A 20,926-nucleotide genomic window follows, 5' to 3' on the forward strand; every position below is an offset into this window, starting at 1 on the left:
GTTTAATGTAATGTTGTCTCCATATTTATCTTTATTAGCAATTGTCATCTTTGCCGATATACTTATATTTACATAATAATTTATCTTTTCGGATATCTGGATTCACATCGAGCAGACGAATAGATTCTATCCCAATAAGCTCACCGAGTTGCCATGTCAGCAGATATTTATCGTCCTAAAGCAGATTGCAGGCCATATTCTCAATTGTCTCCATGACTTGCAGCGTCTTCTACACCAAATGCAAATGTGGGTGATTAAGTCTACTTACTTCATTTGACACGTAAAGTGTGTATTAGTTATATGTTATATCAATTTAGATTTCAAGGAATCCAAGCAGGTTTGACAATTATAACGGTAAAGCGTTTTGAACAGCAACAATGGAGGTAGTTGAATAATCGCCCTTTGAATTTAAAATCCAACGGGGTATCGCTCAATGAGAAGAAATGGTGATTGCAGAGAATGAATAAAGCTAAAATATTTAGATTTTCAAGTGTCTAAATAATTATAGACTTACCCAGTGTATAATCTTATGAAAACACTCCATGATAGCAACCCTTTTATAGAAACTCGGGCAAATAGCAATTATTATCGAAAATATGAAATTTAAAATTAAACAACTTAATGCAGTGTTTCGGTGAACCATTTGCTACAATAATTTAAGTTCATCTTAGTTTTATCTACGAAATATACAGAGAAATATGAGCGGTTACAAATTATTTATTCTCACGTTTTGCCATAAAACCATTCTTTTCCCATTTCGGGTTTTACTCGATTATTGCAACTGTGACAGTGTTTATGTACATTCTGGAACAGTCGGTTTTAAAGTGAACATTAAACTGCTTGAAACAGCGTTAAAACTCTCAGAATTTACTCTCTAAAATAGGCAGTAAATAATGTAGATCGATATTATCAAAGGAAAATGGGAATACCGTTTTTACACCTGATCAGATCAAACATTTACAAATGTGATAAAAGAAGCAATTGATACTCTCTGATCGTTTATTATTTCTTTTCATACATCGCACGATAACAGACTTGAAATGAGTTACGTTTATTAGAGATTTTAAATTTTGTTGATAATTCGTCGAACACCACGAACAAGATATACAGACCTCATCATTCCGAGCTGCCACTATGCATTTCATTATATTATTAATTTGCATGTAATTTACATTAAAGGAGGTTGTCAAAAGCGTTGAGCACTTTATTAAATTCTGTACAGAATTTATTTTTACATTCGGCTCAGTATTCAAACCTCATATAAATCAATAGAATAATTAGTAAATATATACTAAATATATACTAATAATATCGATTGATTTCAGCATCCATAACCACTTAGAATGTATCTTGCATCATTCACAAAAGTCCATGAATTTAGTCATTTGTCTCTCTATCCTGTTATGTATTCCTCAAAGTATTCCCTACTTGAAATATCTACTTGATAATAATTAAAGGGTATACTGGTTACCATTACGTAAGAATATTAAATATTAATAAAAAAGTTTTTAAATTGCTTCTCTATTAAATCATTTTGTATCAATATTACGAAAACAGAATTCCAAAAAATAAGTAATAAAAAAAAAATCTGAATCATTTTTAAAGGTAATTTTGAGAATTTCCATCCAATCAAAAATTGAGAAAGAATTTTAGGGATATTATTCTCTGTTTCACTGTGTCGTTTATTCGGATGTTAATTCATGTGGATTCATGCTACTATGAAATACGTCAACATATCTTAAGGAAACGTGGCTCTAGGTTGCCGAGTATAAAACCTGTCATGAATAAATGCGAGGAAATATAGAGAATAATCCCTAATTTTAAACTGATTATATTTTCGTGTCATAATTCAAGGGTTTTGGGACTTTTTCTTGAATAAATGCCATTTTCTTTTTGAAAACCCACTTTCTACAATCATTTTATATAGAAAAGATACTACGATCGATAAATTATATCGAGGTTCAAAATGAATTCTCCACAGCGCTTATTAATAATCAGAAATACGGTAAATCTATTTGGGATTAGCGTCTGAAGAAGGGAGTCGCTTGTTAAATGCTGTCACGATGTTGCTACTGGCAACGACATATTCTACAAAACCTCCAATTGATTTCATGTATGACAGTTTACATTGATTCCATCAAGAGATTGGAAATTAATCCCACTATAGAATTGAAAGTGACCCTTTAAACTAATCGCTGGTGAGCATCGTAAGGACACAGTTATACAAAGTGAAGAACAGAATTCCTTCGTGGTCAGTATAACTTCTGGAAATAGCGACCAAATATCACTTAAATTGCATTTACAGCCGTAATAGAGACATTTTTCCTGTGCGTAAAGTCGTGGGTCCACTAAAAATAGAAAGAATGATTGTAGATCAAATGATTTTCATCGTAATACTGTCCGATGAGAGCTGGCCTGGGGTTAGCCAGCGTTTCTAAACCTAGCTATAAATGAAGCAACAGGACACAGGCTTGCGTTTTGTAATATCGTACAAAGAAGTCTCAGTTGTAGGGGCAGCAGGAATAAGAAGAACTGAACGGTGATATGATAAATGTTAGTTCAGTTGATTACAATGTAACTCAAGTGAGAATTTATTCTGTTATGAATAGAAATTTGGGGAAATAGGCGAGTCTGTTGACAGTGTGTATCAGAGTTATCCAAAAATTTAATTCTGTTGGGGTTGTCCTCCGAGTTCGAAACAGAATTAAATTTTTGTCTAGTAATTCTAAGATTAAGAATTCTATATACCAGTGTAAAATTTCTTCCAGTACCGATGTCTTCTTCTATATAGGTGCGTCCACTTCCCAGTTATCCAAGAGAATTTCAAACCATTATTCATCATTTAGGGATAGTAAAAAACGACATAGTACAGGGCTAAGTAAATTAGTTTGGTGTCTTAAAGACAATAATATAGATTTTAAGTTAGATTGGTTCATACTGTCTGTATCCTTTCCTTTTGATAAGGGCAGGAAATGTTGTAACATATGCAACTCTGAACTCTTCCATATTCTCTTCTCTAAGATCCCCTTGTAAACACACTTGTAGAGAAATCGTACAAATGTAAACACCGGCAGAAACATACATTTTACTCATATAAATGATTTCGATATTCATTATAGTTTGAACAATTAGTTTAACGTGCACTCCACTTCAGTAGAGACATTCTTTCCTAAGCCTTTGAACATTCTTTTAATCAACGTACCCCTCCCTCTCTATTTGTTCCCTACTTATTATTCATTTAACCCTTCTCTTCCTACTATCTAACTTTGACGTCAATTCTACTAACGGTTTTTTTTAAACACTTATTATCGTTTTGTTTACCATGTAGGCAGTCATCGCAATTATTGTTTGTCTTGTTGCCGAGAGAGGCTCCCTTTCTTTCCTAATGAGAAGATTGCATTTTGCACCGTTTATTCCTTTGAAATAAAACCACGTTGTCTTCGAAACATATGTCGAGAGTAAAGGAATTTTGTTAACATCTTCGTTCAACTCCATTTATTTATTTATTTATATATAACACACAAATTTCTGGACATAAACCCGGATTTTCTACCCTTGGACAGGTCGCTTCAACCGTATTTCTAACGTGAATTTGCTACCCTGGTATCGGTTCATCGAATTTTCCATGTTGCCGGTAAAAATTGGATAATTCATTCACCTATCGAAATATATATATATATATATATATATATAATATATATATATATATTATATATATATATATAATATATATATATATATGCATATGTATATGTGTATGTATATATATATATATATGCATATGTATATGTGTATGTATATATATATATATATATATATATTATATATATATATATATATATAAACACAGATATATATTAAGAGAGAGAGAGAGACGTATGAATACATATGTATAAGTGTGTGGATGTCTGTATTATGGCACGTGGCTTGGCTGTTAAGGTTATTCAGCTCAAGGTTTCATGGCTGAGGTGGAACTCCGGCGGCGCATTGTGTCATTCAGCGAAGCCCTTTATTCCCCCTTGCTCAAGGTCACCCAACTCCCAAAACTGAGCTGTATCTATATTTGAAGGCCAGCACATTCTGTGTCATGCTGTTACGCGTGTCTGTGGAACATGCAGCCACTTGCGCGTAAGCTGCACAAGCAGGCTGTTCTATTCATCGGACAAGCTGGAGCTCTGGTCGTCGTAACCAACGGTACGTCGGTTTACATTGATAGATAGATAGATAGATAGATAGATAGATAGATAGATAGATAGATAGATAGATAGATAGATAGATAGATAGATAGATAGATAAATAGATAGATAGATAGATAGATAGATAGATAGATAGATAGATAGATAGATAGATAGATAGATAGATAGATAGATAGATAGATAAATGGATAGATAGACAGATGTTCAACAAAGTACTTGCATAAAGAATTGGTGACTATAAAATAAGCAGCTTAGATATTTATTGACTCTCATAATTCTGCTGTTCTCCTCCAGGCCAACTGTGGAAAAATATTTCTGAATTAAATATTTTTATGAACGGCTAATTTTTCCTTTAGCGCTTATCCTTACAAATGCTATTCTAATAACTTAATTGCAGACAACTTATTCGAGATGCTTTTACTATTCTCGACACAACTTGTTTTATTGAACACTTCAAGCTTGTGCCTTGACATAGTACTTCTGAAGTAGGTATAACTGGCATACTCTCGATCCAAATACGTACGGTGTTGTAGTTTTAATTGCAGACAAGCTTAATGAATTGATTTCAATACCATTCTCCTTCAAGTTTCGTACAATAATTCCGTTGATTACACAAATGTAGGAACATAATTTCCTGTTCAATCAATGAGAAAATATTAACAACTGAATGGAAATCGGTCCACAAAAGCAAGTGCTTCACAATCACACAATATCGTTTCGACTCGAATACAACAGCCTCCGAAAGCCATTACTGTATCGAGTCAAATTAATATTCGAACGTGGTATCCAGATGATTTATATTGCGCTCGCAGAAGACGCATTTAATGGGTGACAGAGGCAATATATCTACTTATTCAGAAAGAAAACAAGAGCTAATTGCAACTAAGAATCCGAATGCGTCTACAGTTTCAAGTAGTTTCAATGGCAATACATAAATAAACCCGTATAAAAGAAACTCTTCCGAATACAGAAGAGACAGCAAAAGTAATCAAACGATAAATTCGGAAATGCAATATAGCGTGTCTTCAGCTTCAGACGTCTATACATATATGTATATGTGTACACACGTACACACACATACACACACTCACACCCACACAGATATATAGAGAAATAAAGAGAGGGCGAAAGGGAAAGAGAAAGAGGGAGAGATGTAGTGCTGGTGGCGATAGTGGATCTTCAGCCTTTCACAAAGGGGATCTGGTTGTTTGATCAACGGAATTATCTGCTCGCTAATTATCAATGAAGTAGCTGAGTATTCCACGGAGACCCTTTAAAGCAATTCTAAGATGAAATCAATGTAATTCCCTGTAAGACAGGACAGGACTCCACCATTTGTACTATCCACCTGGTAGTCTCCTCTATATTGCCCATTTGCCCAATATCTCTCACAAGGTATGAGTCGATCCAAGGTTCTAGAAATGACATTCGGCTAAGATTCTATGAACTGGGATTGAACGCTCGACCTCAAACTTTGAAAACGAAGTCCACAACTATACGGACATATTATGCCTACACATCTATACAAATGGAAGCTTTGCCAGTGCGAATAGCTTATTTGATTAATATTCACACAGCAACTACAGTATGAATATATTTTTTTATATTAAATAATTTTTATATGTATTTATATTTAAGACACATTTGTATGATTAAAGAAAATGCTTTGTTACGGTGCTTAACTTTGACCTTATAAGCTGGTTTTTGATTGCTGTCGGTCTTTTTACCCTCCGTACATAACATACATTATTCAAACTGTCCACATTCTCTACCACAGGTAAGGGACATTTTCATGTATTCATATGTGCGTGTATGCGTGTGCATTTGTTTGTATGTGTACGCACACACACACACGTACATACATCTACTCATATATATATATATATATATATATATATATATATATATATATGTATATATATATTAGAATGTATGTGTATAGTTATAAACGGGTGGCTCAGACTTGTGTGGTTATTTGAAACGCCATTTCACAAATTTAAAATATATTAACTCTTACATGCATTTCCGGAAACTTATAAATTTCCATTTCCTGAGACCATTTCATCTCCAACTGACCGATATAATACTAATCTCGTGTAAGTAATATTAGAAAGACCCTCTCGCCACCACCACCACCGCCACTTTAGTGACACGTCGAAATGACATATCGGTTAACTGGATAGAAACTGATCTCCTACAGAAGAATTTCGTGCTTTCCGGGCAGCACATAAGTAATCAATTATTCATAGATTTGTTACACAGTAGATAACAACAACTACAGGATGTATTGATATTGAAGAATTTGCTAGATTACTTTAATCAATCCATGAAATATTGAATATAAATTACCTTTTATCATATGCAATTGCCAAATCTCATGTATACCGCAGATTTTCATTCGGCTTGCTCTACAATTAGTCTGGCAGGTTGTAGGAAAGCAATGTCGGGTACAGGATTAAGGCGATATATATATATTATTCTCTGTCAAATATGTTCATAGAATTCTCTTGTTTATTGATCAAAGCTCGGAGCATAGTACTTCTCTTTCATCTTAAATACAATTCATTAATTATCGATTTCATGATGGTAACACAACCGAATATTCTCTAGTGTCATGCAAATCTGCAGCCTTCAGCTAATTAGCTTCGACAAAATGTTTTTCAAAATATCCGAAACGGCAACGTTCTACTAAAATTATCAGTTTTAACGTTGCTCTATCTTAATGCAATATGAACATTTTGTATAAAACCATAAAATTTTAGAACTAAAAATCATACGAGCCAAATACTGACTGCAGTTATACCCTGGCCCCTTATGAATGGAAGGGCGCGGTTATGGTGCTAGGGCCAAGGGATCTGAGGGAAAACGAGATCCTCGCGGATGAAAGGTATACTCATCACAGGTTGATAACCAAGGCCGAAACAATAACAAAAAGAGATAGGCCCCCTCCCCGGGGTCAAATGGGAATAACTTTCTAATTTGAGTCAATAAAACAGAAAAACAAAGGGATATTTCTGTTAATAGACATTTATCAGTAGCGTTTACTGAATACATCACAAACTAAATTTTCTCTAAAGTGTTTTTCTACATTTTACGAAAGTGTCTCCAATGGGAGTTTGAAAAAATAAATAGGATTGGTTTCCCATAAAAGGTTTTCCTGAGATAATATAACAGAGTTTCAATTTACGTTTACGATCTCTAAGCAATTTTGCAGAAGAAAAATAAAAGCTGCAATAACAGTTTATCTAAAATAGGTTTCGAATGAAACTTCAGCTGAAAACTGCAAAGCATGTCATATTTCCTATGAGTCACAAGGAAACAATATCACGGTTTGGTAATGCAAGTGATGTGAATTCTAAACGGCGTCCTCATTGACGTTTTGACCAAGGTAGCCTTTTGAATTGAATTAGGAAATATAATTAAGTCACGCAGTTCCTGTTGGTCTTGTGATTCGTAGATTACAACACATAAATATGTGCAATTTTGCTACAAATAAGTAGGTTCTCAATCAGTTTCAAATTCACATTGAATGTTGTGGAAGTTTCTAGATTTCAGAATGAAATCATTTCCATTATCCAATAAAATTGTTTCATCTGTATTAATTTTAGTTACAAGTATTAATTATACGAATTAAGACTGATATTCGTAATAATTTAATGCATCTCTTTGTCGAAATACGAACAAGTTAAAGAGGTTTATAGCTATCAGGGTAGGTTACGAGTACTGAACGTCCGTTTAAGATGAAAATTGTTAGAGAAACATGCAGACTATTCTCTTGCTACATTGGTTAACTCATTACAATCTGAAGTTTTTAAAAATTATTTTAGTTCAACTATTCTGAAATTGACCTGTATTCAATATTTTCCTCGCACACACATTATAATATCGATTGTGTAAATTTGGTTCAACATAGTAACAATGTGGACCAAGTGTGGAATCATTGTAAACTTTCCAGGCAGTTATGAATTTTATTCGCTTTTTAGAGTGAAGTGGCTGGAAAATTAACATTGTGCAATTATGATCCCATTACGTAAAACATTTTTAGTTGGGAATTTTTATATTAGAAAAATATATTTAAGGTAGGATATTTGAATAAATCCCTGAGAATAACAAGAGACATGGTTGACAAAACAGGTTTCTGGTAATCCTGACCAGTTGCTGAGGCTGTACACAATACATAATGACGAAAAGCTATCATACATGTAATGAAGACATTTACTCCATATATATGTATGCATGTATGTATGTATGTATATACATATGTTTGTATGTATGTATGCATATATGTATGTATATATGTGTGTGTATGTTTATATATATATATATATATATATATATACAAAACGCAATAAAGATTCAAGTTAATTCAAATGAATTTACTTGAATATGGTACCTAACTTAGATGCACCAAAAAAAACTATACTGTTTTAACAATACAGTAATGTGGGGTGATTATAAGCGAGAAAGAAGCAACAAGAATGGATAGGTTTTTAGTACAATCGTTTCATACAAGGGCAGGCTTTATTAAATGTTGCAAAAATTACAGCATATAAACGTGTCCCGTACTCATCAGCTAAAATACATGTGAGTTCTCTAGACATCCTAGTGGTTGAGGCTATACTCATGAAGTAATGTAGATAATTAAGTAACATAAACAGATTTCCAAAGTTCATTAAAGTATAGAGTTGATTACGATATTTATAGAAAATTAATTAGGAAGGAACTAAACTCCAAATATAAAATTACGACTAAGAACAATTTGAAAAAAGTAAACCTGGAGATGAAAGAGATCATGGAGAAACCAAATTTAACGGATAGAACAGAGCCACTTAAACCGTGTGAGCCCAGGATCAACCTTAAAGACCACAAAAATGATTTCTTGGAAAACCCTTCGGTAAGGCTGATCTGTCCAACTAAGTCGGACATTGGCCGACTTAGTAAATCTATCCTGGATACTGTTCTACCCCAAATAACCCCTCTTCTCCCCTTAAACCTATGGCTAAGTACGGACGAAGTTCTAAAATGGTTTAACTCTCTAACTAATACTAGTAGTCTGTCCTTTATTCAGTTCGATATTAATAGTTATTACTCTAGTATTTCCCCTATCTTACTCAACAAATCACTAATATTTGCCATGAATCGCTCCCTCATATCTAGAGAAGAAATCAATATTGTGCTACTAGCTAGGAAGACATTGTTCTACCCCAAATAACCCCTCTTCTCCCCTTAAACCTATGGCTAAGTACGGACGAAGTTCTAAAATGGTTTAACTCTCTAACTAATACTAGTAGTCTGTCCTTTATTCAGTTCGATATTAATAGTTATTACTCTAGTATTTCCCCTATCTTACTCAAGCAAATCACTAATATTTGCCATGAATCGCTCCCTCATATCTAGAGAAGAAATCAATATTGTGCTACTAGCTAGGAAGACATTTATAGAATTTGAAGATAAATTATGGACTAGAGCAGATACACCTAATATTTTGATATACCAATGGGTTCCAGTGATTCGGCTGAGGTAACCAACCTAGTAGGCGCATATCTATTAAAATGCATAAGCAAGGATATCCCAGAAATACAGGGGGGTCTATAAGGGATGATGCTCTGTTTGTTATCCTAGTAATAATAAATCTGTTATAGAAAGGATTAAAAGAAAATTAATAAGTTCTTTAAGGATTTCAACCTCAGTATAACGTATGAACCGGGCACTAAAATAGTTAACTTCCTAGATATTACGCTAGACCTTAACTCCAAGCTGCATTACCCATTTAGAAAGGAAGGCGAAATCACGAATTACGTAAATAAATTATCAAATCATCCCCCAAATATAATGAATCTTTAGTAAGAAATATTCATTAAGAATTTCAAAATTATCATCCAATAAGGATATATTTAACTCCCATTCTGAGCATTATAATGAGGCGTTAACTAAGGCTGGATACAACCAAAAGATTACATTCGTTGATAAGGAGAACTCACGTATTCCTAATGAAGAAGTTATCAGCAATCACGTAAGCAGCAATACAGACAAGCCCGAAATAAAAGTAGAATTAAATTAACGGTAAATGCTAATCTAACGTACAGGCCCAACAATTCAAATAGAAGCATTGACCAGAACATAGGTAACTCGGATAATATCGAAGTAGATAAACCTAAGATGCACACAAATATAAATAAAAATAATGGTAATAAATACAATAACTCCGGCGAGATGAATAGTATAATTCTACGAACCCTAAATTTAATAAAAAAGATATATTATGGCTGAATATTCCTTTCAACTGTGCGATAATCGGATATACAGAACAAATTCAAAGTAATTCTGGAAAAAAATTTCCCTATCTCTCATAGATATCATAGAATTATTCTAGGAAAACAGTTAGGATTTCTTATTCAACCCTCCCAAATATGTCCACTTTAATAGCTAAGATTATAATAACACATTAAACTAGCCAGGAAAGATAGAAATATAAATAATAATATCAGCATGATACCAATAGCAATTATAATAATACTACCAACAATAAAAACAGCAATAGTAACTATCAAAACATAGGTGAATTAGTAACCACAGAAAGACTAACATTAACATTAAGAGTAATAATAACAATGCCGATATTAATAGAAGTAATAATGTTAATAATAGAAATAATAGAAATAAGGCTAATGGAGAAAATAAGGAGAATGAAAAATCAGTGATATCTATAACAACAATATGCAGTCGGATAAAAAGACTAACAATAATAGTAGCATTACCAATAATATAAGAAATCATGGTAGGACTTAGACCTAAATGATGAAACAGAAGGATCAATAAATAATAGCATACTTTAGATATCAGCACCAACTATAGAAATATTATAACAATAAGGACAATTATACTCATGATAATCAAAATAATAGGAACCTAAGACATCTACCCAAGAATAATCCAAAACCTGAAGTTGTTCCTCCTGTGTGTAAGTGTAGAATAAAATCAAAATGCCCGGCACCTGGTCTATGCGGAGAAAATAATGTAATCTATAAATGTACCATATCCACGGAGAATAACAAATATTTTACATTGGATGTACAATTCATTTTCTAGCCAGAGTTAGAATCACATCTCGTCTTTTAAATTACGTCATAAAGCTGGTACCACCACACTTTCAAACAAAATCTGGGAACTCAAAAATAATAATAATAATTATAACTTAATTGGGAAATAGTTAGGAGAGCAATTCCGTAAAAAATAGTAGGGTTGGTTGCCCACTATGCTCCATGGAGACGTATGAAATTCTAAAGCACAGAAAACATAGAAACTTATTGAATAACCATATCGAACTAGGTCAAGTTTGTGTCCACGCTAAATTGAAGACTTTAAAATATTTTAAATGATTAGAATATTCGTAACTAGATAGATAGATATAACTTGATTTTTACTAGTATAGCACTGCTTTAAGTAGATAACTAAGAGTTCTCACGCTACAGTTATTTTTCCTTATATCTGCATCAGTTTTTTGAGATCAGGGAAATGAATAGTACTTATACGCTGCTTAATTGAGGCTTTATTTAATTTCAAACTCATAATTTTAAATCTTAATTTTAAATCTTAATTGTAATTTTAATTTTAATTCTTAACTTAATCTAATTTAAGTAGCATAACTTTAATAAAATAAAATGAGTTACTAAAGCCCCATAATTCTATTTCAAAATTAAATAAATAAGGCTACTCCCTCGGTGATAATATGATTATCTTCATTATGATAGACAATTCCCTAACACCTTGTAAATGATCTTCTAAGATTTGACCTGTAGTCCGTCAATGTATGAATAATAACGGCAACTCCTTAAGACAACAAAATGAATAAATTAAAAAATAAATTTTAATGACTTTTTGATAAGATTATACTTAGATTTTCCTAATGTATTTTCTTTTGATTTTAGCCTCTGACTCCTAAACCCCTGACCGTGTTATCTCTTTAGATTCCCTTAAATTCATAGCTGATTTCAACAGCAATAAATTAGCTGTTTTACTGGTCAAAGAATAATATTCTCCTCTAGTTCCTAGATGCCTGTAAATTAAAACCAGACTTGCCGTCTACTAATTCTTCTGTATAACTAGAACCCTCTTTTTTTTTTTTCTTTTTTTTTTTTTTTTCCCTATTTCTTTCTCTTTTCTTTCTTTTTCTTTTTTTCTTTTTCTTCTTTTCTCTTTTCTTTTTCTTCTTCTCTTTTAGTCCCCCCCCTTTTTGCTCCTCCTCCCTTTTTTTCTCTCTTTCTTTTCTTCCTTCCCTTTTCTGTTCTTTGCATCTCTAGTAAGCCCTTCAGCCTTTAAAAGTTAAATAGCTACAGCCTCTTGTAAATAGCAGTAATGTGATTAATGTGGCAAATACCTAATCATATAACAAGAATTGATACCTACCTCATTGTGTTCAACCACTGATAAATTTATCGCCTGTGAATATGAAATTCCTCTTCATTTCTCTGGAACTTTACATCTACACCATTGGAAATTGTGCATCTATACAAAGGATTAATTCACCCTCTCTGTAATGCTAATAAGCAGGAATTGAGACCCACCTCGTTGTGATTAACAATGGATAAATTTGTCGTCTGTGAGTATGTAATCCCTCCTCATATCTCTGGAAATTCATATGTGCACTATGGATTAGGTCACCTTCTCTGTGATGTTATTAAAACTTTTTTAAAATTCTGTGATAAGACTGTACATCATCTTTAAAGAACTTTAATGAACTTTGGAAATCTGTTTATGTTACTTAATTATCTACATTACTTCATGAGTATAGCCTCAACCACTAGGATGTCTAGAGAACTCACATGTATTTTAGCTGATGAGTACGGGACACGTTTATATGCTGTAATTTTTGCAACATTTAATAAAGCCTGTCCTTGTATGAAACGATTGTACTAAAAACCTATCCATTCTTGTTGCTTCTTTCTCGCGTATATATATATATATATATCTGTGTCCCTTTCTGTAGAAGAGCGTAGGCTCGAAACGTAAAAGACTTTTTCAATTCCTGAGCGTTATACTAATACATCTGTTTGTTTTGTACACCACCTGTCTTCGTCTTTTGTTTTTTTCGTGAACTCACCCTATATTTATATATATTCGTGTAACATCGCCCGTTTTTCCGTCCTTGTTTCGTATACATTCGAAGCTTTTTTCCAAGGAATCTAATGCTCTTAGCTTAGTTTTTCCTTGGGGCTGGCCGGATTGGAGCAATTTCAAGATTAATCAGCCAAAATTGCGAGGATGATCCGGTTCTTGACTGAAGATTGAAGGCTTCGAATGACCCGTCTGTGTGTTTTGTATCGTCTTCTGAATGTTTTGCGTATATATATATATATATAAATCCTTAAAATACTTTAAAATGTTTTAGCCCGAAGGCCGCGGCCATGCTGGGGCACCACCGCTGTATATATATTCATTTAAAGATAGTAGTCCCCTTATATATATATAAATAAGTACACTCGCTCGTACAAACGCACACACACACTGTGTGTACGCAGCCTTATATCTGTGTCTACCTGTTATATATTCATACATTCATGTGTGTTGCGGTTTTTCGTATATTCCTAAAGGAACGCATCGTTATATGCCATTGTGATTGTTTCCAACTTTACATATAAATAGATTTATAGAAAGTTGTTTTATTTTCAGAAAACAAAGTTAGCAAAATAAATGATAACAATTTTGATAACTTACATCTGATTATATTCATGTTTTTTTTTTTTTATGAGGTTATCATATTCTATTACAAAAACAAACAAAAAAAACCAAAGCAAAACCTATTTCGTATTCTGAAGCGAAATAGAGTTCAGGTATTGATGAAATAAATTAAATATGACACAAAATGGGTTTTATCTAAATATACGGGAAACCATGTTGAATAGAGATTCGCCTAGCATAATCCGTTCGTAATACAACTAGAAATTAATTTATTGATTCCAAGGAATGGACATGCACCCATTCCGGTCAAAGTTCAAACTTGTACGGCGGTGCTGATGTTTTAGTGTCGCTGGCATATATTCCAGTGTCCCGAAGTGACCTAATATACTTTAAAAAGGACCCTCGAGAAAGAGATAATTAATATCTGACACATGTCATATATATATATATATATATATATATCATATCTCTTATCTTTTACTGGTTTCAGCCCAGGGCTGAGGTCATGATGGTGCACCACATGTATATATGTATATATAATATATATATATATATATATATATATATATTATATATATATATATGTATATATAATATATATATATATATGTATGTATATATATATATATATATATTATATATATATATATATATATATTATATATATATATATATATATTATATATATAATATATATATATATATAATATATATATATATATATATATATATATATATATATATATATATATATATATATATATATATATGTATATATATATGTAAGATCGTAAGAACGTACCGATACAAGGATTTGAAGGCAGAAAGAAAACTTACAGAGTTCCTCTAATGTACAAATAAATAAAAGCAAAACCTATTTCGAGTGGTTGTTTTAGTTTGAAGTTGAAAGCAATCGCAAAAATTTATTTTTCTTTATGACTTATAATATTGATATGAAATATCATTTGAGTGGATACAACACAAGGAAAATTGAATATTTATCAATAGACGCAATTTAGAGACACCAAAAAAAAAAATCAAAAACAATCTTTGAAACTTCCATGCATATATATATATATGTGTGTGTGTGTGTGTGTGTGTGTATGTCTGTGTGTGTGTCTGTGTGTCTGTGTGTATGCGTACGTGTGTGTATGCGTGTGTGTGTGTGTGTCAGTGTACGTCTGTGTGTGTATGTATGTATAGATTACATTATGTTCCATTATACGATATTATAGTATACATAGGCGCAGGAGTGGCTGTGTGGTAAGGTGCTTGCTTAGCAACCACATGGTTCCGGGTTCAGTCCCACCGCGTGGCGCCTTGGGAAAGTGCCTTCTGCTATAGCCCCGAGCCGGCCAAAGCCTTGTGCGTGGATTTGGTACTCGGAAACTGAAAGAAGCCCGTATTACCATTTCTCCTTTTTTTTCGTCCTTGTTTTCGTATACAACCGCTTCTCTCTTCCAAGGGATCAAGTGCTCTTAGCTTAGTTATTCCTTTGGACTGGCCAGATTGGAGCAATTTCAAGTATAACCAGGCGAAATTGCAAAGATAATCTGGAATTCGACTAAGGAAAGAAAAATTCAAATGACCCCTCCGTGTTTTTCCTTTTTACTGTATTCCTTTTTACATACATATAGCGGCGTACCTGCACTTTGGTCTCTTATATATAAGTACACATATATATATATGTGTGTTTATATATATGTATATATATATATATAATATATATATATATATATATATATATATGTATATATATATGTATATATATGTATATAAACGCGTGAGGGTGAGGTGTACACATATGAACGTGTGTGTGTGCATATATAAAGCGTATTGTCACTGACTTAGAAGTTTCGGCCAACTTAGGGGTTTGGGGATTGGGGTGCATTTCATTTCAATTTGGCTTTATGTAGTCTCTGTTAAGCCCAAAGTTTTTAGAATATCCTGAGCTCTGTTGAATATAATATGTATGATAGGTTGCGATGACCAGTTATTATGGAGAATTCTTATTGATAAGATTAAGGTATGTTGAACTTTATCATTAAGCGTGTATATTCACGTCATAGGTTTTCACAATACAATATAGTTAGGGTGTTGATCAGAGAGAGATGCCAACAGACCGACAGACAGACCGACTGACAGTTATAGATAGATAGATAGATATATAGATAGATAGATAGATAGATAGATAGATAGATAGATAGATAGATAGATAGATAGATAGATAGATAGATAGATAGATTGGATAGCTGGATAGATAGATAGATAGATAGATAGATAGATAGATAGATAGATAGATAGATAGATAGATAGATAGATAGATAGATAGATTGGATAGCTGGATAGATAGATAGATAGATAGATAGATAGATAGATAGATAGATAGATAGATAGATAGATAGATAGATAGATAGATAGATAGATAGATAGATAGATAGATATCTTAGTTAAGATATCTTAGTTAAGATACATTTGAACATGTATAAATGCATTTCACTTATGCAATTTAACGAGATATAATATCGAAATGTTTCATGCATAAAGAATTTCTACGTGTTCTATAAATCTATTAGATTTGGAAGCAATATGTTTCTAAAGTAACATCTTAACGCAATATAAGAGGACAACTGCTATGAAATAGATCGATATACACTCTTACTCTAAAGGGAGAGCCGTATCTTCATTGACTTTGATCGTAAGTTTGTGCCATCAGAGTTGACTCGGGGTTAAACAAAAATCCGCAAATACAACAACCGAAAAACACAACGTTTTCACATTAAACTCATTTTACATGGATTTATTTATGAGTGCAAAGGTAAGGTTTTTTTTTCATTCCTAGCCTTTTATTTCCTGGCATTAAGGGTTTCTGAAAACTTTTCTCCCTAAAACGATGTTGTCGTGGTTTATTTAACTTTGCTCTATCTCCAATTCATCTTGGTATTACATCACAAATAACCCATTTGCTATCATCGTTCAATGGTAATTGATATTTCGAAGCCTCTATCTTATGTATAACACAGCAATATCCGGTGTCATAAAACAGGAAGATATTATTTAAATAACTTTAGTAGTCATTCACCGAGACTGTTACGTGTGCATTAATCATTCCCAAGCACATATCGCTTCGACTTTGAAAGTTTTTACAAACCTTATAGGAAGATATACATAAAATTTAAAAAAAACAAAGAATATACGACACTAAATTTTAATCATCGTAAAGTATGGAGAACATAGAGGGGAAGAAAATTATTGCACACATTTATCTTTGGTTGTGTATCCTTTAATAAATGTTTTTCAGTCGTGTTTTGTTTTTTAGTGTAATATAAAAGAAAACCTTTTAGGTGCCGGGTTAAATTTCAATACAGCCCACAATCATTCGAAACATTGCGGAAGTACTTAGCGATGGAGTCCATGGCTCGATTGATTTTTATATATTTATATGTTATAAATGCTGAGGTAGTTACAGTGTTTCTTTGCGTATACTTGAATGTGTATATTATGAAAACCAAAATGAAAAGATAAATATATGTAGTAAAAGAGAAAACGGAGAGAAAAGGAAGAAATATAGAGAAGGAGAAAGTATGAGAGGGAATACAAGAAACAGCAGCAGAGCAGGGTTCAAAACCAGATGGAATTATAGAAAGATGTAAAGGAAGGAAGGTGTACATGACAGGTTACTGAGAGCATCTTTTGTTTATTATTTCATGTTCAGCTGTCCAAACATATGTTTTAATATCAGTCATATATAACAGATATAGTCTAGTAATAATCGGTCATAGTAAATGATTATATAGGCCGTAAGTACACTCGTACATAAATACACACACACACACACATGTATCAAATATTATTCGAATACATACATGCATATATATGTACATATTATATATAATATATATATATATATATATATATATATATAATATATATATATATTATATATATATATAATATGTATATATATATATGTATATATATATATATATATATATGTATATATATATATATGTATATATATATATATATATATATATATATATATAAAATCAAAATAAGCAACAAGAAAGACTCTGGTAATTTGGTACAATCGTTTCGTACTACATCATTTTATTAAATGTTGTATTACAACAGATTTAAGATGCTGAGTACTCATCAGCCAATTATAGAGGTTTTCCATTAATACAAAAGTGTTCAAATCAAGTGGCAACATTATAGAGAAGGTAGATATACAGACAAAGATGTAGATTTACAATTTAAGAACATATGAGGTAGTGAAGTGGAGGTAGTCAGTGGTTGGACTTCACTACCTCATATGTTCTTAAATTTTAAATCAACATCAGTGTCTGTATATCTACCTTCTCTATAATGTTGCCACTTGATTTGAAAACTTTTGTATTAATGGAAAACCTCTATAGTTGGCTGATGAGTACTCAGCATCTTAAATATGTTGTAATACTTACAACATTTAATAAAATGATGTAGTACGAAACGATTGTACCAAATTACCGGAGTCATTCTTGTTGCTTATTTTGATTATAATCACCCCACAAATTTTTATGGATAGCACCATACAAAATTCTGGTGCATCTAAATTAAGTACCATATTCGTTTGAATCTAAATTTTTGCTGAACTATATATATATATATATATATATATATATATATATATATATATATATATACATATATATATATGTACATATATATATACATATATATATATATATATATATTATATATATATATATATATATATATATAATATATATATATATATATATATATATATGTAGGGAGTGTTTACGAAAAAGAAAACAAAAGACGAAGACAGGTGGTGTACAAAACAAACAGATGTATTAGTATAACGCTCAGGAATAGGAAAAGTCTTTTACGTTTCGAGCCTACGCTCTTCTAAAGAAAGGGACACATAAAAAAACAAGGAGAGAAAAAAAGGAGAGAGAAAAGGAGAGAAAAACAAAAAAGGAGAGAAAATTGAGAGAAAAAAGGTGTGTATATATATTTATATGTATGTATGTATGTATGTATATAAAAACACGAGGGGTGTTGATTAAGCATTGCCCCTGACCCTCTTCACGTTATTGCAGGAAACGGAACTTGAAAAGGTACAATCATACTTGTCTCTACATATCACATTGTAAATTGCAGCTTTCTACTCGTATTCATTTGTCTTTTACGGCTGCTGAAATGGGCAAAGGTGTTATAATGGAGGTAGTTGTATGCAGATCAGTGATCAGGTTCTTATACTTGAAGAATCGTACACCAAAAGAGACCTTCAATGAGATGAAAGAAGCTTATGGTGACAATGCACCATCATACGACGAAATCAACCACTGTCATCACCAGTTCAAATATGGTCGGACATCGGTTGAAACTTCTATTCCTTGATGGCCACATTGGTGACGACACCATCCATAAAGTGGAAGCTGCCCTCTGGAGGATCGCCCCATAACTACTCGATAACTAGCCCATGAAGTGAAGATAAGAGTAGGGTCCGTGGAAAGAAACATTCACGCCATCTACGTTGACCAGCTCCTTCCAGACAATGCCCTAGTTCACAATGTGCCTGTCGCCCAGATGAAAGCATAGTCCTGCAGCTATGAAATCTTTCCTCACCCCCTTACTCTCGTGACCTCTTACCATTTGACTTCCACCTCTTTCCAACCATGAAGTCTTTTTTGAAGGGGAAGAACTTTTCAGAAGATGATGACCTTATTTCCGAGGTAAAGTCTTAGCTCCAGACGCAACCTACCGACTTTTACAGATGAGGTCTTCACAGTTGCATAAAGCGATGGGAGAAGTGTGTCACCATTGGTGGTGGCCATGTAGAGAAGGACTTATAATTATGCCAAGTTTCGTTTATTCCAGTACTTCGGAAGTGAGTAAGAGGAAATCTTTAATGAACACCCTAAATCTTAATTCCTTAATTCTTTAATTTGAAATTTGACTTATATATATATATATATATATATATATATATATCAATACAGAGAGAGAGAAAGAGCACCATGTATATGCAAATACGTAATTGTCTATATATTTATAACAGTGTGTGTTTCAATGTAGGTTTGTCTAGAACATCTCACTGGAAATTGGGCGAATCCTGGCGAAGAATGGATGAGTATTGTGAGAGTTTGCAATATTGAATGGTACACCGTCGTTGTGGTGCTTTTCATGTTTCAAATTTACGTTCACCTAACTGATTAGATCTCTGATCAAAATGTTGTCCAACCGTGACCACCCTAATATTTTTTATACGTAAATGTATATTGACGGATACGTCCTTCCCTATTAGTTAATGTATTTTAGAGATGCTTTGCTGCTTCTAGCAGGTTAAGCGACCACTTAGAGACTTCCTCTTTGGTTCGCCCTCATTGAAATATAGTAATGAGAGGAACAGCAACTGGGCATCCGACACAGCTCCTACAATTACATCTTCAATAGCTCTCCCACCAGTTTATTCTTAATGGCTACATTAACACTTTATCACTCCACTCATCGTTCTTATTTAATAGACGCACATTTCCCTACGATTTATAGAACATTAATGTACCACAAATTATTTGATTAATGGCCTGTAATATTTACACAACAAAAACATACTTGTTATAAATATCTCAGTAAACTGACACGACACAATAGTCGTGTAGGTTATAGAAGTGCATCAATATAACATAATAGAGCTTGGTGAGAGATTGTTTTTTCTAAGTTCAGTAGAATTCTATTTCAGTTATTTTTTTTATTCATCAATTTATGAATGTAAATCATAGAGACACAAAACAGAAATGTACTTAATGGCGAATACCGGGAATGGTTGTTGTAATCTTCGCTATTGTTTTTTTTTTATTGTTAATAACTAAATAACACATAAGAACATTAAAATATTTAGTCCTTGTTGTTGTTGCAGCTATTGATGTTGCTGCTGCTGCTGCTGTTGTTGTTGTTCTTCTTCTTCTTCTTCTTTAGCCCTAGCTCGGCGTCGCAGCGGAGACTATCTGTCTTATTTCCAGGTGGTCGACTATCTTATTGAA

At 32.6% G+C, this 20,926-nt stretch overlaps 1 protein-coding gene and 1 long non-coding RNA gene across 2 annotated transcripts in view; both read right to left on the reverse strand.

The window, feature by feature from the left end:
* LOC118765622 overlaps positions 1–19,758 on the reverse strand; it is a 24,496-nt gene extending 4,738 nt beyond the window's left edge. Inside the window, exons 1-2 of the long non-coding RNA XR_005001484.1 lie at positions 19,658–19,758; positions 19,073–19,077 (exon numbers count right to left, since the gene is read on the reverse strand). This is a non-coding gene — a long non-coding RNA (uncharacterized LOC118765622). The remainder of the gene's footprint in view (positions 1–19,072; positions 19,078–19,657) is intronic.
* Positions 1–20,926, reverse strand: part of LOC115217982 (neprilysin-1) — a 391,622-nt gene that overhangs the window by 116,422 nt on the left and 254,274 nt on the right. The gene's annotated exons all lie outside the window — the stretch shown is intronic.

The sequence above is a fragment of the Octopus sinensis genome, linkage group LG12 (genome assembly GCF_006345805.1).
Source record: "Octopus sinensis linkage group LG12, ASM634580v1, whole genome shotgun sequence".
Taxonomy (NCBI): Eukaryota; Metazoa; Mollusca; class Cephalopoda; order Octopoda; family Octopodidae; genus Octopus; species Octopus sinensis.